This window comes from Amblyomma mixtum, chromosome 1 (genome assembly GCF_055824585.1).
Source record: "Amblyomma mixtum isolate Tamu chromosome 1, ASM5582458v1, whole genome shotgun sequence".
NCBI lineage: Eukaryota > Metazoa > Arthropoda > Arachnida > Ixodida > Ixodidae > Amblyomma > Amblyomma mixtum.
This window is the reverse complement of record NC_143012.1, coordinates 127,023,201-127,038,446: the sequence shown is the minus strand read 5'-3', so window position 1 is coordinate 127,038,446 and position 15,246 is coordinate 127,023,201. Positions and strand designations below refer to the sequence as shown.

Sequence of the window (15,246 nt, the reverse complement as noted above, 5' to 3'; positions counted from 1 at the left end):
TTATTGTGCTCACTAATGGACTCTGTGCTTCCATATTCACTTTTATGTTTGCGTCACAGTGTCAATATTTGGCCCACATCTCTTCCTTGTAATGCATCGGGTTTGTGCTTCTCTAAGAGGGTTAAGAACAACGCAGCGAGCTATGGAAAGGAAAATGATAGGTGTAACGTTAAGAGATCGGAAGAGGGCGGAGTGGGTGAGGGAACAAACGCGGGTTAATGACATCTTAGTTGAAATCAACAGGAAGAAATGGGCTTGGGCAGGGCATGTAATGCGAAGGCAAGATAACCGCTGGTCCTTAAGGGTAACGGAGTGGATTCCAAGAGAAAGCAAACGTAGCAGGGGACGGCAGAAAGTTAGGTGGGCGGATGAGATTAAGAAGTTTGCGGGGATACAGTGGCGGCAACTGACAAAGGACAGGGTTAATTGGAGAGACATGGGAGAGGCCTTTTCCATACAGTGGGTGTAGTCAGGCTGATGATGAAGAGGGTAGCAATGAGGCAAAGCTTTTTGATGCTGGTTTGCTTACTCTAAAAAGCTGCCCGCAAGTGTCTATCACAATGTCTGTATTACAAGACGCGAGTGGATTGATGTCGATTGATCGCAGCTAGCCGATTTTAAGTTGTTCTAGACTGTTGCGGATACTTTGCAAGCAGTATCTCGAAAGTTCGTTCTTGGTTTTAAATTCAGCTCTAAAGAGAAAGACGAGCATTCTGTTCGACGACCGTCGAGGCCGCTTGTTACTTTCACCTCCGCCAAGAAATTAAGTTCTTTGCAGGCACAGGTCAGTCCAGTAAAGAGTTGCTTTCAGAAGCCCTTCCATGACTTATTATTTGCCGGACTGCCGTCACCATTACGGGACCTTATAGTGACTCTAGAGCGAAAGCTGCACATTTAGACCATGCATTCCTGTGGTCAACGAATTATCGCCGCCATTACCCAGCTGTTTTGTCACATGATTTCGGGTTCGTGTCTTGACCACTATCTCGCTGCCTGTGCAGCTGTAAGCAGCGTATAACCAACTGAAGTGTTGTGATAGGAACAAGTTGAACAACATGTAGCGGCTGCTCAACATGCGTATCCACTGTGAAATTTCCTTGGCGCTGTCAAATATTCAACGGATGTCAGCGTTGAAATGTCTGCACTCAGAAATATCCGTGTATCAGTCGAGCGCGCAAGCCTGAACAGCGCCAAAGCTATCGAAGGGTCCACAAGGACGTCATCGTAAAAAGATTGCGGCGGCTTCTGAGCAATGGATGCGTTTTACCGCTTGCCCTGCATGCACTCAATGTAACGTCTCAGTGGGGCCGATAGCCGAAATACTGCGGCAAGCCGCATGCATAGTTTCATTGTTTTTTAATAAGCAAAGAAAGCATGCAGGGTGCATTTTTGTATGGTATGACGAACCCGCTATGTGGCCCTTTACTGACAGCGGTCATTTCGACTTTTTCTGACCGCGCGCGTGTTTTCACATCTACTCTTCAATGTGAACTGTTGAGAAGCAAATGCTTGCAGCAGTCGTTTGTATTCTGCGCTTTTATACAAACTACGGAGAAGGCATCATTTCGACAAATTTTGGATTATTTATATGCCCTGACATCGCACAGCACAGGCGCCCGTGTGCTGTGCGATGTCAGAGCACGTCAACGATCACCAGGCGGTTGAAATTATCCCAGAGTCCTCCAGTAATGCACCCCTTTCTTTCTTCTTTCACTCGGACCTTCCTCCTATCCCTCACTTTGCCATTTAGTCGTCCGCTGAGAATTGAGTAGTGTACCGCGTTTTAGAGCGCAGCTCTTAGGCGCCCGTTTCTGCGTTTCCCGGCGTCGCCGTCGCCGTTGTCGGTTGCAACCAGCAGAGGTTAAAATCGCAACCTCTTCCCCTCCTTATGAAGAACAGAAAAAAAAAAACAGCGTCGCGAGGCGCGCGTCGTAAAATGAGGAGAAGGAACCCCTGGAGAGCGACTAGCCTTTTGTGTGTGTGGGTGCCCCCTCTCCCACCGCTCGCCAACGCGGCATTGTTCTAGACTGTCCGAGTCAATTCTACGCGATATTGACGGAGAGGGCGTATCCTTGCGTGCGCTAAGAGATGCCCTCCACCTCGTCACTCGGCGCCGCGACATAAAGTCCGAGGAAGCCACTCCCAGACTTTGACCAATGAGGACGCATGCGCAGCGAGAGACTGCACAGCCGACACTGTGTGTATATGCACGCCTGCCTTGGCGCGAAGAACAGACAGACGTGGAGCGAGCCTGCATAAGAAGAGCGTTGACCGCCCGAGCCGCCGTTTAAGCTTCAGTGAACAAATTTTGAGGAAAGAAAATGCGCAGTATCTCTCTCCCACAGCTGCGAAGCCAATAGAGCGGTGGCTTGGAAAGCAGATGGTAAAATCTGTAAACTCATTTCTGAGGAAATGCAGTGCGCAGTATCTGTCTCACACATCTCGGTGGACACGTTATTCAGAGGGAAGGCTCATAACTGCCTCTTGGAACAGTGGACACCTTAATCATGCTTTAAGCTACGTGGCGGTAGTGACAGATGTGCGCTGCATGCTTGCGCATTGACAACGTTGTGCGAGAAACGCTGCCACCTGCCAAGGTAGCAGGGTGGGTGAGGACTTTAATGTAGCCACAAAAAAAAGCAGGAATTTCTTACCACTCATGCGCGAGAACATTGCGTTCCTCTCGCTCGTAACGGCTCCCACAGCTGTCAACCCCTCGCGAAATACTTGCGCACACCTGGTCTTTGAGAACCAGGCATTGGTGCGGCAAGTCGAGCATATATCCATCTATTTCTCCGTCCACAAAGCTTCGTTCATGACAATCAAGAACTGTTAGTAGAATGTTTCTTGAATAAGGTTGGTTGGTTGGTTTATTGGGCCTTAACGTCCCGAAGCAACTCAGGCTATGAGGGACGCCGTAGTGAAGGGCTCCGGAAATTTCTACCACCTGGGGTTCTTTAACGCGCACTGACATAAGGAATATGTGTGAAAAATAACAAGGTGTCTCTTATTGTATATACATGTCTTTCTCGAATTCTTCGCCTCAAACTATCGAAAAGCTGAAGGAGCTGACGAGCTGCGCCCAAATTTCGCATTAGGAAGTAACGTAATCGTGGGCAACTTTTTTTTCATTTCCTGATATCTGATCTCTTTTTTTTTTTTTTTTACAAAGAAGCCTTCGAAACGTCGGCGTGGAACAGAACTCATCACCTCTCGGCTGGCGTTTTCCCAACTAAAAGTTTTCGGCACGGCGTTCGGCTTGAACGCTGTGTTAGGTCTCGTAATCGAATGAACGAATTGTCACTTGCCACTAATCTGTTTGATACGCTGACAGGCGCCTTGCCCTCAGCCACATTTTAGTAATGTCATTTCCTCTTTAAAACGGGTGAACACAAACCTTGGTCAGTCGTTATGGCTCCCTCTCTTGAGAATGTCGGTCAAGGCGGTGGCGGAAGGTGCCTCTTTCATTGGTGTTCCCTTTATGTGAACTGCGCTTCATTGTTACGAAGGGGAAGGAGTCGTCTGTAGCCATGTTTTAGGGATAAAGGTATAGCATTGTGCATGATCGTACTCTTAAACGAATGGAAGCGTTATTCTTCAGAAACGCCGCACTGAGAAAAAAAATTCTGAAACCTAACTGCAGGAGTGTCCACCCACAAACTTCACGGTGATTGCGCACTTATCAGGGTGATGAATGTAATCCATTGATATATTCGGTTAATAAAAATGCTTCTAGGTTGTTTCAAACTCATGTAACAATTACAAATGCTCGATTTCTGCTTAATATCGAACTAATATCGATATGGTGTTCTTTCCTCCAATATACGTTGCGCTACGGGCCTTTCAAGCTTCAATGGATAAAAAGGAAATATTTCTAATAGCCATTATGTAGTTTTCTGCTGGGGTTCAATAAAACTGTAATGTTTTCTTGATGTTTTTTTTTCTGCACGTACACCGAGCATCGCAAACAAGAAGCACATTTTTTTTCCCCTTTCTTCTATGAGTTAGCCTACTGTCGCATTTCTGTTTGCTCAAATTTTGCATAGTGTGCCCCTTTTTGTTTACACTCAGCTGGGAATTTTTACATTTGTTCATTCTTTTTTGTAATTACACGCCTTGAACTGAGCTGTTTGTCTCGTCCCTTTGACAACTGCCTACGGGATTTAAATAGAGGAGAGAAATTCAGGTAATTTAAATTGCACATTGGTCCATATGAGAAGGGGGCTAGCAGTTCGATGCAAAACACGCAATTTTGCTCATGCGGAAGTCATAATTGCATAAATCCCCTTTATCGTTCCCACGTTCCAAAAGTGAAAATACAATGTGATGTGGCATTCGTGTCACATGTAAGCGGCCCAACAAAACTATCGAGTTCACCTCCACCCCCAAGCGAGTTGCGGCGAACTAAGCAGCAAGAATGCGCGTTTTTGCATTTGCAGACGCAGCGCTACAGTGTGCTTCCGTGCAGCCACAGCCGACGCTTCACTACATCTCCCGGCAGTCGCCGTACCCGGGCACAAAGATACAGCGATTCCCAGTGCCAGAGAAGTTCGTGCCCTGGGAGGTGATGTGGCTGGACTACGACCCCGTCGCTTACAGCAGGCCTCGCTCCCAATTTCCTGGACCACTGCAGATCTACGTGGACGAGGACATACTGATGTAAGTACTCGATGCTTTCTGTACAGTGTCGCCGCCACGCGGCCGTCCCTAGTACCGCCAGAAAGATGATGCTTCCGAGTTAGTCCGGCGTGCTTTCAGTTCTGTGACGCAGCGCACTGAACGGATTATTGCGTTTGGGTTGCGTTTTGCACTCGGACACGACAGCAGGTTCATATTTACTTACTTTAAGTGCCCGCAAGCGCCGTGGCTTTAGAAAGAAGTGTGGAAGCAAAGCACCTAAGTTAATTCCAAAGCGGCAACGCTACATAATTGGCATCATCATCATCAGCCTGACTACACCCACTGCAGGGCAAAGGCCTCTCCCATGTCTCTCCAATTAGCCCTGTCCTTTGCTAGTTGCCGCCAATGTATCCCCGCAAACTTCTTAATCTCATCCGCCCACCTAACTTTCTGCCGTCCCCTGCTACGTTTGCTTTCTCTTGGAATCCACTCCGTTACCCTTAAGGACCAGCGGTTATCTTGCCTTCGCATTACATGCCCTGCCCAAGCCCACTTCTTCCTCTTGATTTCAACTAGGATGTCATTAACTCGCGTTTGTTCCCTCACCCACTCCGCCCTCTTCCGATCTCTTAACGTTACACCTATCATTTTCCTTTCCATAGCTCGCTGCGTTGTTATTAACTTAAGCTGAACCCTCTTTGTTAGACTCCACGTTTCTGCCCCATAGGTGAGTACCGGTAGGATACAGCTGTTGTATACTTTTCTCTTCAGGGATATTGGTAAGCTACCATTCATGACCTGAGAGAACCTGCCGTACGCTCTCCACCCCATTCTTATTCTTCTAGTTATTTCCCTCTCATGATCAGGACAGGCCGCCATTCGAAACTGAACCTGGCAACGTTTAACGCAAGAACCTTATCAAGTGAGGCTAGCTTAGCAGTGCTGCTGGAGGAATTAGCCGGTATTAAATGGGATGTCATAGGGCTTAGTGAGGTTAGGAGGACAGATGAGGCGTATACAGTACTAAAGGGCGGGCATGCACTGTGCTATCGTGGATTAGCAGATAGGCGAGAACTAGGTGTGGGATTTCTCATAAATCAGGATATAGCTGGCAACATCCAGGAGTTTTACAGTAATAACGAGAGAGTGGAAGCTATCGTAATTAGGCTTAATAAGAGGTTCAAGCTGAAGGTGGTTCAGGCCTACGCGCCTACATCAAGCCATGATGACCAGATAGTTGAAAGCTTCTATGAGGATGTGGAATCGGCAATGACCAAATTAAAATCACAGTACACTGTACTAATGGGCGACTTTAATGCAAAGGTAGGTAAAAAGCAGGCTGGAGACAAGGTGGTAGGTGACTATGGCATAGGTTCTAGGAACAGTAGGGGAGAGTTATTAGTAGAGTTCGCAGATAGAAATAATTTACGGATTATGAATACCTTCTTCCGCAAACGAGCAAACAGGAAGTGGACGTGGAAGAGCCCCAATGGTGTGACTAAAAATGAAATAGACTTCATACCGTGTGCACACCCTGGCATCGTAGAGGATGTGGATGTCCTCGGTAAGGTCCGTTGCAGCGACCACAGAATGGTAAGGTCTCGTATTAGCTTAGATATGAAGAGGGAACGGAGGAAAGTGGTGAAGCGAAAGGCTATTAACGAGTTAGCATTAAGAGGGAATGTAGAGGAATTCAGAATGCCGCTGCAAAACAGATTTTCCGCTTTAACTGAAGAAGACGACCGTAGTGTTGAAACAATGAATGATAATCTTACAGCCATCGTTACAGAGTGCGCCGCAGAAGTAGGTGGTAGGATGGTTCGACAGGATACCAACAAGCTATCTCAGGAGACTAAAGATGTGATTAAAAAACGTCAAAGCATGAGGACGTCTAACTCACAGACAGGATAGAACTAGCAGAGCTATCTAAGTTAATAAATAAGCGCAAGGTAGCCGACATAAGAAAGTTTAACATGGAGACAATCGAGCATGCTCTAAGGAATGGAGGTGGCCTAAAATCAGTGAGGAGAAAACTGGGCTTAGGTAAAAACCAGATGTATGCGCTAAAAGACAAACAGGGCAATGTCATCAGCAATATAGATAAGATAGTTGTATCAGCCGAAGAGTTCTACACAACTCTATACAGTAGCGAATGCAATCATCAAGTTACTGAGGGAGGCAGTCGAGCACAGCAATGGGACATCCCGCCAGTAACGAAGGAGGAAGTAAAGAAAGCCTTAGGAGCAATGCAAAGAGGGAAAGCAGCTGGTGGAGATCAGGTAACAGCAGATTTGCTGAAGGGCGGAGGAGAGATTGTGCTACAAAAACTAGCCACCCTGTCTACGCAATGCCTTGTGACCTCGAGAGTACCAGAAGCTTGGAAGAACGCTAACATTATCTTAATTCATAAGAAAGGAGACGTCAAGGACTTGAAGAATTATAGACCGATCAGCTTATTGTCCGTTGCCTACAAGGTATTTACTAAGGTAATCGCTAATAGAGTCAGGACGACCTTGGACTTTAGTCATAATTGACAGCTTAGTGTTAAAAAATAGATACAGATCCAGCACGTGGGAGAGATTACAATATTCCCAGAAGAGTAGGAAATAACGCACTTGAACAAAGCAAAAAACTACAAAACTAAAGCATGCGATTCAAATTACGGACTAGAAAAATGATCCCGTGGCGTCCCATAAATTTAATCAGCCTCCACTGAGAAAAACGATACACTGCGCATTCAGGTATGCAAGCCCAAGTGGCTCCACTCTTTTGATGCGCGAGGAATAAAAAAATATAAAAAAGTCTGGTTTATGGTGTTCAACGTCTCAAAGTGACTATGGCAATGGTGGATTCCGTTGAGGATGGCCCCGGATAATTTCGACCACCTGCGGTTCCTTAACGTGCACTGACATCGCACCGGCCTCTGGCATTTCGCCTCCATCGAAATGCGGCCGCCGCTACCGACTTCGTGTCTTTAGGGTCAAAGCCGAGCGCCATGTGCCCGCCGCGGTGGCTGTGGTGCTCGTCTGCTGACCCGAGAGACGCGAGTTCGATCCCGGCCGTGGCGGCCGAATTTCGATGAAGGCGAAATTCTAGAGGCCCGTGTGCTGTGCGATGTCAGTGCACGTTAATACTCGTCATTGCATCCTTAGTACCCATCTCATGGCCGCATTTTATGTTCGTATTTTTTTACCTCTTCCACACAGCTCTCCACAGGCGCGAAAAAAGAAAGACAGGACGAAGCGCTTCGTCCCGTCTTTCTGGCTTGTGTTCTGTCTTTTTCCGCGCCTGTAACCAAAGAAGAGCAATGACCAACTTGCCCAGCAAGACGTTCTTTTCGGAGCGTAAATTGCTGGGCTAGTTGGTTCATAATGTTGTCAGGGTGGAACCAGCGGAACACAGACGCAGGACAAGAAAAAAGGAGGTACACACACCACACCGCTGGTCTTGCAACTGATTTATTTCCAAGAAAACCACCACATTTAAATGTTTCCCTGCGCAAGCGCACACTCTGGACGATGGGAACGACTGTATTAAGATGAAAGAAAGTTATATTCTTTATCCGTGATAAAAACATATGGATCGCTGACACACATCTCCTTGTTTTTCCTGATTAAAAACGCTTCAAGACTTTCACGCTCACGTCTTGTTCTCCCCCGACTGATAATGCTCGTTCGGTGAAGCAAAGGAGAACATCCTTTGCATACCTTAACATGCAAGGCTATATTGCTTCCAGTGCCTGAACTGAACGTTGTTCGGTGCTGCCTCAGACGTTCATTGATGCACCCTCCGGTTTGCCCGATGTAGGTTTTCCCACAGGACAATCGGATGCAGTACACCACCCATACTTCACACGAAGTGAACCTCGTCAGGTGTTTGGTTTTACAGGTGCCCTTTTTCTGCGGACCACAAGAAATATGGGCGCACAAACCAGACAGTTTCCGGGAGGCAGAAAAAAACCGTAGCGACACTGAATTTTTGTGCCACTTTTTTCAGACCGTGTGATGTCTTGTGGCAGTAAGGAAGCACTTCAATCTTCTTCCTGTTCTCTTGCGATGTACTTGCAGACTTAGCCGACAGTTTCTTCATCTTATTCCCCAGTGATTCACCCACCGCAAACAAAACCGACTGGGGAAACCCAGAATCCGACAACCGCGCAACCTGCTCGGCCAGACTTTGCTGCATAACGTAAGAGTAGCGCAAAACCAGGACGACGGACACAAGGGGAGAGAACACATGACATGTGGGCAACTTTTCTTGAGAGCGTTCGAAAAACACAAATTTGCGATGCTGCGTTTCACCAGCTTCGAGTGAGCCAAATCATATGGCAAAAGCGACTTTTTAGTCCTGGGCACACATTTCCAACACACATGCCCGTCGGTAAAAAAAGTCAATTCTAAATCAAGGAACCTAACGGTCTTGTCAGAAGGAATCTCTTTGGTAAAAGCCAAGTTCTTAGAGCTTGCGCTAAAAACATTTCAAAGCTGGTCTGCCACAAGAGTGAGCTGGTCAGTTTCATTTAATTTTAAAATGACTAGAAAATCGTCCACATATCTGAAAACCCTAATAACACGTGTGTCTTGAGTGGCATCCTATAGAATCGAGTCAATTTTCGCTAAAAAAATGTCACAGAGAACTGGCGCTACACACGAGCGAATGCAGATACCTCGGTTTTGCACCACGTACTTGCTGTCATATTGAACAATTGTCAAATTTAAATACACCTTCAACAGCTCAAGGAAAGCTTCCAGAGATATGCCACACTTATTCTTTCAATTAATTCGCGTACAGCACAAAAGATTTCATCATGCGGAACAGAGTAAAACAAATCCACAATGTCCAAAGAGAAGGCTGCATTGGCACCGGGAAAACCGGAACAGAGGCGCTCCACCAGGTTTTTTTTTTTAGCGAAAATTGACATTTTTTTAGCGAAAATTGACTCGATTCTATAGGATGCCACTCAAGACACACGTGTTATTAGGGTTTTCAGATATGTGGACGATTTTCAAGTCATTTTAAAATTAAATGAAACTGACCAGCTCACTCTTGTGGCAGACCAGCTTTTAAATGTTTTTAGCGCATGCTCTAAGAACTTGGCTTTTACCAAAGACATTCCTTCTGTATTTTTCTAGATTTTAAGAAGGCCTTTGACGTTGCACCGCATTCCTTATTAATACAAAAATTATACTGGTACAACATAAATGAGAACGTTATTAGGTGGATAAAGGAATATTTGAGCGTTAGGCGTCAATGTGTTGTTGTCAACGGGAAACAATCGCATGAGGTGGCTGTAACTTCAGGGGTGCCTCAGGGATCCGTCTTGGGCCCATTACTGTTCATAACTTACATGAATGACATCTTTTCAGGTATTTCTTCATACATGCGTCTTTTTGCGGACGATTGTGTATTGTATAGAATTATTAACGATCAAAGTGACTGCGATGCATTACAACATGATTTGTGTAAAGTGGCCTAGTGGTGTGAGAACTGGGGAATGCATATTAACTTACAAAAATCTGTACATATGTGTTTCACTAAAAAGAAAGTTCCCCATATTTTCACTCATAACATAAATAATAGCAGACTGCTTTCAGTGTTCGAATTTAGATATCTTGGTGTATATTTAACAAGTTCAATGTCTTGGCATCGTCACGTGGATTTCGTTACTGCCAAAGCCTGTCGTGTTTTAGGCTTCCTGCGACGTAACGCTAAATTTTCCCTTTAAAGACTAAAGAACTGCTGTATAATACAAATGTTAGAAGCATACTTGAGTATGCTTGCACACTCTGGGATCCGAAAACCATTCTCGACGTTCAAAAGCAAGAAAGACTTCAGAATTTGGCCGTTCGTTTTGTTTTCAATAACTATGGGCGATATTTTAGTGTAACGAGCGCGAAAAAATCTTTGGGTTGGGACTCACTTCAAAAACGCAGCAAAGTACTGCGTTTAATATTATTTCATAATATATTTCTTTCTAGAACTGGAATAGACAGAACCAAATATATAGCCAACCCTGATTACGTGTCTTTACGAAGAGATCATTCACTTAAAGTTAACGAATACAGGTGCCGGACTGAACTTTTTAAAATGTCTTTTTTCCCCAAAACGGTTTCGGAATGGAACAAGCGCCTGAGGAAGTAGTGTCCATATTATCAAATGATTCATTTTCTTCCATGCTGTGACATTTTCTGTGTATAATAATTCCGTGTTCTTTCTATCTCATTGTTATCTTTTTTTGTAACCACCTGCACGCGGTGGCATTTCTGTACTTTTTCTTCAACCCCCCCCCCCCCCCCCCCCCCACTGTAATGCCAGACAATGGCGCTGTGGGTATGATGATAAATAAATAAATAAGACCATTAGGTTCCTTGATTTAGAATTGACTTTTTACGCTGCCGCGTTTCGATGGAGGCGAAAGGCAAGAGGCGCCCGTGTGCTGTGCGATGTCAGTGCACGTTAAAGATCCCCAGGTGGTCGAAATTATTATCCGGAGACCTCCACTACGGCACCTCTTTCTCTCTTTCTTCTTTCACTCCCACCTTCCTCCCTTCCCTTACGGTGCGGTTCAGGTGTCCGCCGAGATATGTGAGACAGTTACTGCGCCATTTCCTTTCCTCAAAAACCAATTTACATTTACATTTTACCCGACAGGCATGTGTGTAGGAAATATGCGCCCAGGACTAAAAAGTCGCTTTTGCCATAAGAATCGGCTCACTCGAAGCTGGTGAAACGCAGCATCGCAAATTTGTGTTTTTCGAACGCTCTCGAGAAAAGTTGCCCACATGTCATGCAGGAAAGTCTGGCCGAGCAGGTTGCGCGGTTGTCGGATTCTGGGTTTCATCCGTCGGTTTTGCTTGCGGTGGGTGAATCACTGGGGAATAAGATGAAGAAACTGTCGGCTAAGTCTGCAAGTCCATCGCAAGAGAACAGGAAGAAGATTGAAGTGCTTCCTTATTTCCACAAGACATCACACGGTCTGAAAAAAGTGGCACAAAAATTCGCTGTCACTACGGTTTTTTTCTGCCCTCCGGAAACTGTCTGGTTTGTGCGCCCATATTTCTGGTGGTCCGCAGAAAAAGGGGACCTGTAAAACCAAACACCAGACGAGGTTCACGTCGCGTGAAGTAGGGGTGGTGTACTGCATCCCATTGTCCTGTGGGAAAACCTACATCGGGCAAACCGGAGGGTGCATCAATGAACGTCTGAGGCAGCACCGAACAACGTTCAATTCAGGCAGTGGAAGCAATTTAGCCTTGCATGTCGGTCGGGGGAGAACAAGACGAGAGCGTGAAATTCTTGAAGCGTTTCTAATCAGGAAAAACAAAGAGAAGTGTGTCAGCGATCCCTCGGTTTTTATCACGGATAAAGAATATAACGTTCTTTTATCTTAATACAGTCGTTCCCGTCGTCAAGAGTGTGCGCTTGCGCAAGGAAACATTTAAATGTGGTGGTTTTATTGGAAATAAATCAGTTGCAAGTCCCGGGGTGTGGTGTGTATACCTCCTTTTTCTTGTCCTGCGTCTGTGTTCCGCTGGTTCCACCCTGACAACGTTTTTTACACGCGCCCTGAGCTGGTTTTGATAAAGCCGCGCGGCACGTGAAGCATTCCGCGCAGTTTTTGATATAGCGTCAGTGCTACGGCAGCTTTTGGTCCTTCTTTTTCTTGTGGGTTATTGCTTGCATGAAAAATGCACCCGTCCAAACTCTTGAGCATGAAGCTTTCTGAGGCTAAATCGAACTGTTGCGAGAACAAAAACGCCCGAAAAAACCGTGTATAAAAAAAATGACTCGTATGGCAAAAAATGGATCCATTCTTGGGTTGATAGCGGACACGAAAAGAGCGTTAGGTGGCTGTAGCAATAAGAAGCGTGTGCAGTGACTGGAGTTGGTGAATTTTGTGAAACGATAGCCACAAGCGTGAGAGCTTTCTACGTTGCGCTGGCCAGGCAAAGAAAGATTTGATTTTGACTGACGCAACACTAGCGGTTTGATAACAATGAGAAAGAATAAAACGCAATTCTTTATTGTGAAGCTAAGGGACGTCTGGTGAGGGTCACAAATAGCGGCAGCGTATTCAAACTTATAGCAAAATCAAGTGTGCTATAATTTATTCAGAGAAACTAGGGCTTTGCCAAAATTTCGACGCAAATATCCTAACATGCGGTTACCAGTCACTTCGATATGCAGTATCCAGGTTGGTGACAAGGCTTTAAGCGCACCCAAGTAACGGTATGCTTTTACAGATTCAATCGGAATATAATTCAGGCTGTACACAGAGGGAACAATATTTTTCCAGTAAAGTTTCATTATTGCGCATTTGCTAGAGCTTAGCTGCACTTGCTATTAGTTGCACCAAAAGGTGATGTTGTGGAGGTCAGGCTGAAGACAGTATTTGTAATCGTCGATGTTAATTTCAGGATGTAAACCACAGCCAACCACGTATAACCGTGTACAAGAAGAAACATGATTAGGCATATCTTTGATGTATATTCGAAACGAAAGTGGGCACAGTACAGGATCTTGGGGGACACTTGGGGCTGTTTCTATCCATTTGCGCATATAAAGCACATAGTATGGGCAGACAATATAAAAGCATTGCATGTTCTATCTTCCGCAGTGCTCAAACGATGCGTTGAAAGGCGAGAACAACTTGAATGCACTACCTTTGGTTTCAAAGCTCTAGGAGTTCATCATCATCATCTTCATCATTTATTTACCCTTAAAGGGAAGCTGCATAGGTTTTAGAAATCAACGAGCTTAAGAGGGTCGAATATGTGAAACCTGCAGGTAAAGCATGCGAAGTCTTTTTGGGCTAGCACTTGAAATAGTGAAGTAATCGCCGATTAAAATCCGGACGCCATTCCAGCTTTTCCGCAGCGCACAACGCCAAGTAGGGGGCGCATGATGACGTCATCGAAGGCATGGGTACATCTCCAACGCACAAACGCGTGCTTTGAAGGAAAAAAACCAACGCCACCGAAGGCGAACCCTGCCGAGAGTTGTTTGGCAGCGTCTAACGCGTCAGGGCAGGGTGTGGCTGACGACAGCGGTAATTTGAAATCATACCTTCCATGACGTCACGCTGAGTTTCCCTGCACTTCTCCGGTGCATTGAGGAGAAGCGCAAAATTCAATCGTCGATTACGTCACTATTTTAAATGCTAGTGAAAAAACACTTGGCATGCTTTACCTGCAGCCTATAAAGATCTGTATCCTTGAATGTCGCGAAATTCTCAAAAAAGTGCTGCAGTTGCCCTTTAAGGGACCCAGGGGCATTACATAATGGGGGGGGGGGAAACAGTAATCAAGTAAAAAAGAACAAAGTTTGGAGCATAAGGTCAAGTAAAACTCTAGTTTGGGCGAGTTGGTTCATGATGAAATAAAAACTGGTATGGCGCAAGAAACGGGGACACAGAAGGCACACAAAACACAGGACTGACGCCGTCAGTCCTGTGTTTTGTGTGCCTTCTGTGTCCCCGTTTCTTGCGCCATACCAGTTTTTATTTTGGAGCATAAATTTAGACACATGTAGATACAGCTGTGAACAGTTCAAAGAAAAACAAGCGAGTAAGTAGGTAAGCAAAAGAAAAAGAAAGAAAAAAGGCCTTCGACAGGAATTATTAGGGGAATAAATCAATTAATATCTGTTTAAATCTTAAGGAATTAACTTCATTCCCCACACTGTCTGCAAGGACATTCCACTCCGCTATGGCAGCTGGCAAAAACGAGGAATTGAACGCATTGGTTGAACCATGAATGCGTTGAACACTACGGCAATTAAACAAACGTCGCAATGATCTTAAGGGGGGCATAGTTAGGCTCTCACGCAGTTGGGGAAAATTATATTAAAGTTTACGAAATAGACAGTCTTGCTATCTTACGACGGGATGCCAAGAAAGGTAAACCAACGAAGGATTTGATATTAGTAACACTCATCCAAGAATCATAATTTGATGTTATAAACCGATCAGCTCGATTTTGAATCGCCTCTAACATATGTGTTAAATACTCTTGATGGTGATTCAAAATACTCGATGCATATTCAAGTTTAGTGCGGATGAAAGTTTCATATGCGATTAGTCTAACCTTAGGGGCAGAAAAAGTGAGCGATCGTTTGATGAATCCTAGTGATTTAGAAACGCTAGCAGCAAAGGACGTAATGCGTTTTGACCAGTTAAGATCACTTGTTATTTCTATGCCGAGGTATCTGTCGGATTCAACTTCAGATAGCGTGGTCCTGTTTAGCGTGTATGAAAAGTGTAGGTTAGATCGTTTACAGGACACTTGCATAAACTTGCATTTAGTTTCATTCAATTTCATGAGCCAGGTCGAGCACCAACTTTGTATCAAGTTCAGGTCGTCCTGCTGCAATGACTGGTCGTTCGCAGTACTAACATGGCGGTAATGAACGCAATCATCTGCGAACAAACGAATGGATGATGAAATGCCGGCAGGAAGGCCATTGATAAAGACAAACAGGAGCGGCCCAGAAACTGAGCCCTGAGGCAGTCCGTAGGTAACTTTAGTAACGTTAGAAGGATGGTTGTCGATGACGGTGTATTGCGAACGATTAGTTAGGAAACTGCGAATCCATGATAATATCAGCGGGTGCAGTGAAAGGGAGGAA

At 45.2% G+C, this 15,246-nt stretch overlaps 1 pseudogene; it reads left to right on the top strand.

The window, feature by feature from the left end:
• Positions 1 to 2,412: 2,412 nt before the first annotated feature.
• The window catches only part of LOC149367578 (ADP-ribose pyrophosphatase-like), a 246,244-nt pseudogene continuing 233,410 nt past the window's right edge, over positions 2,413 to 15,246 (top strand).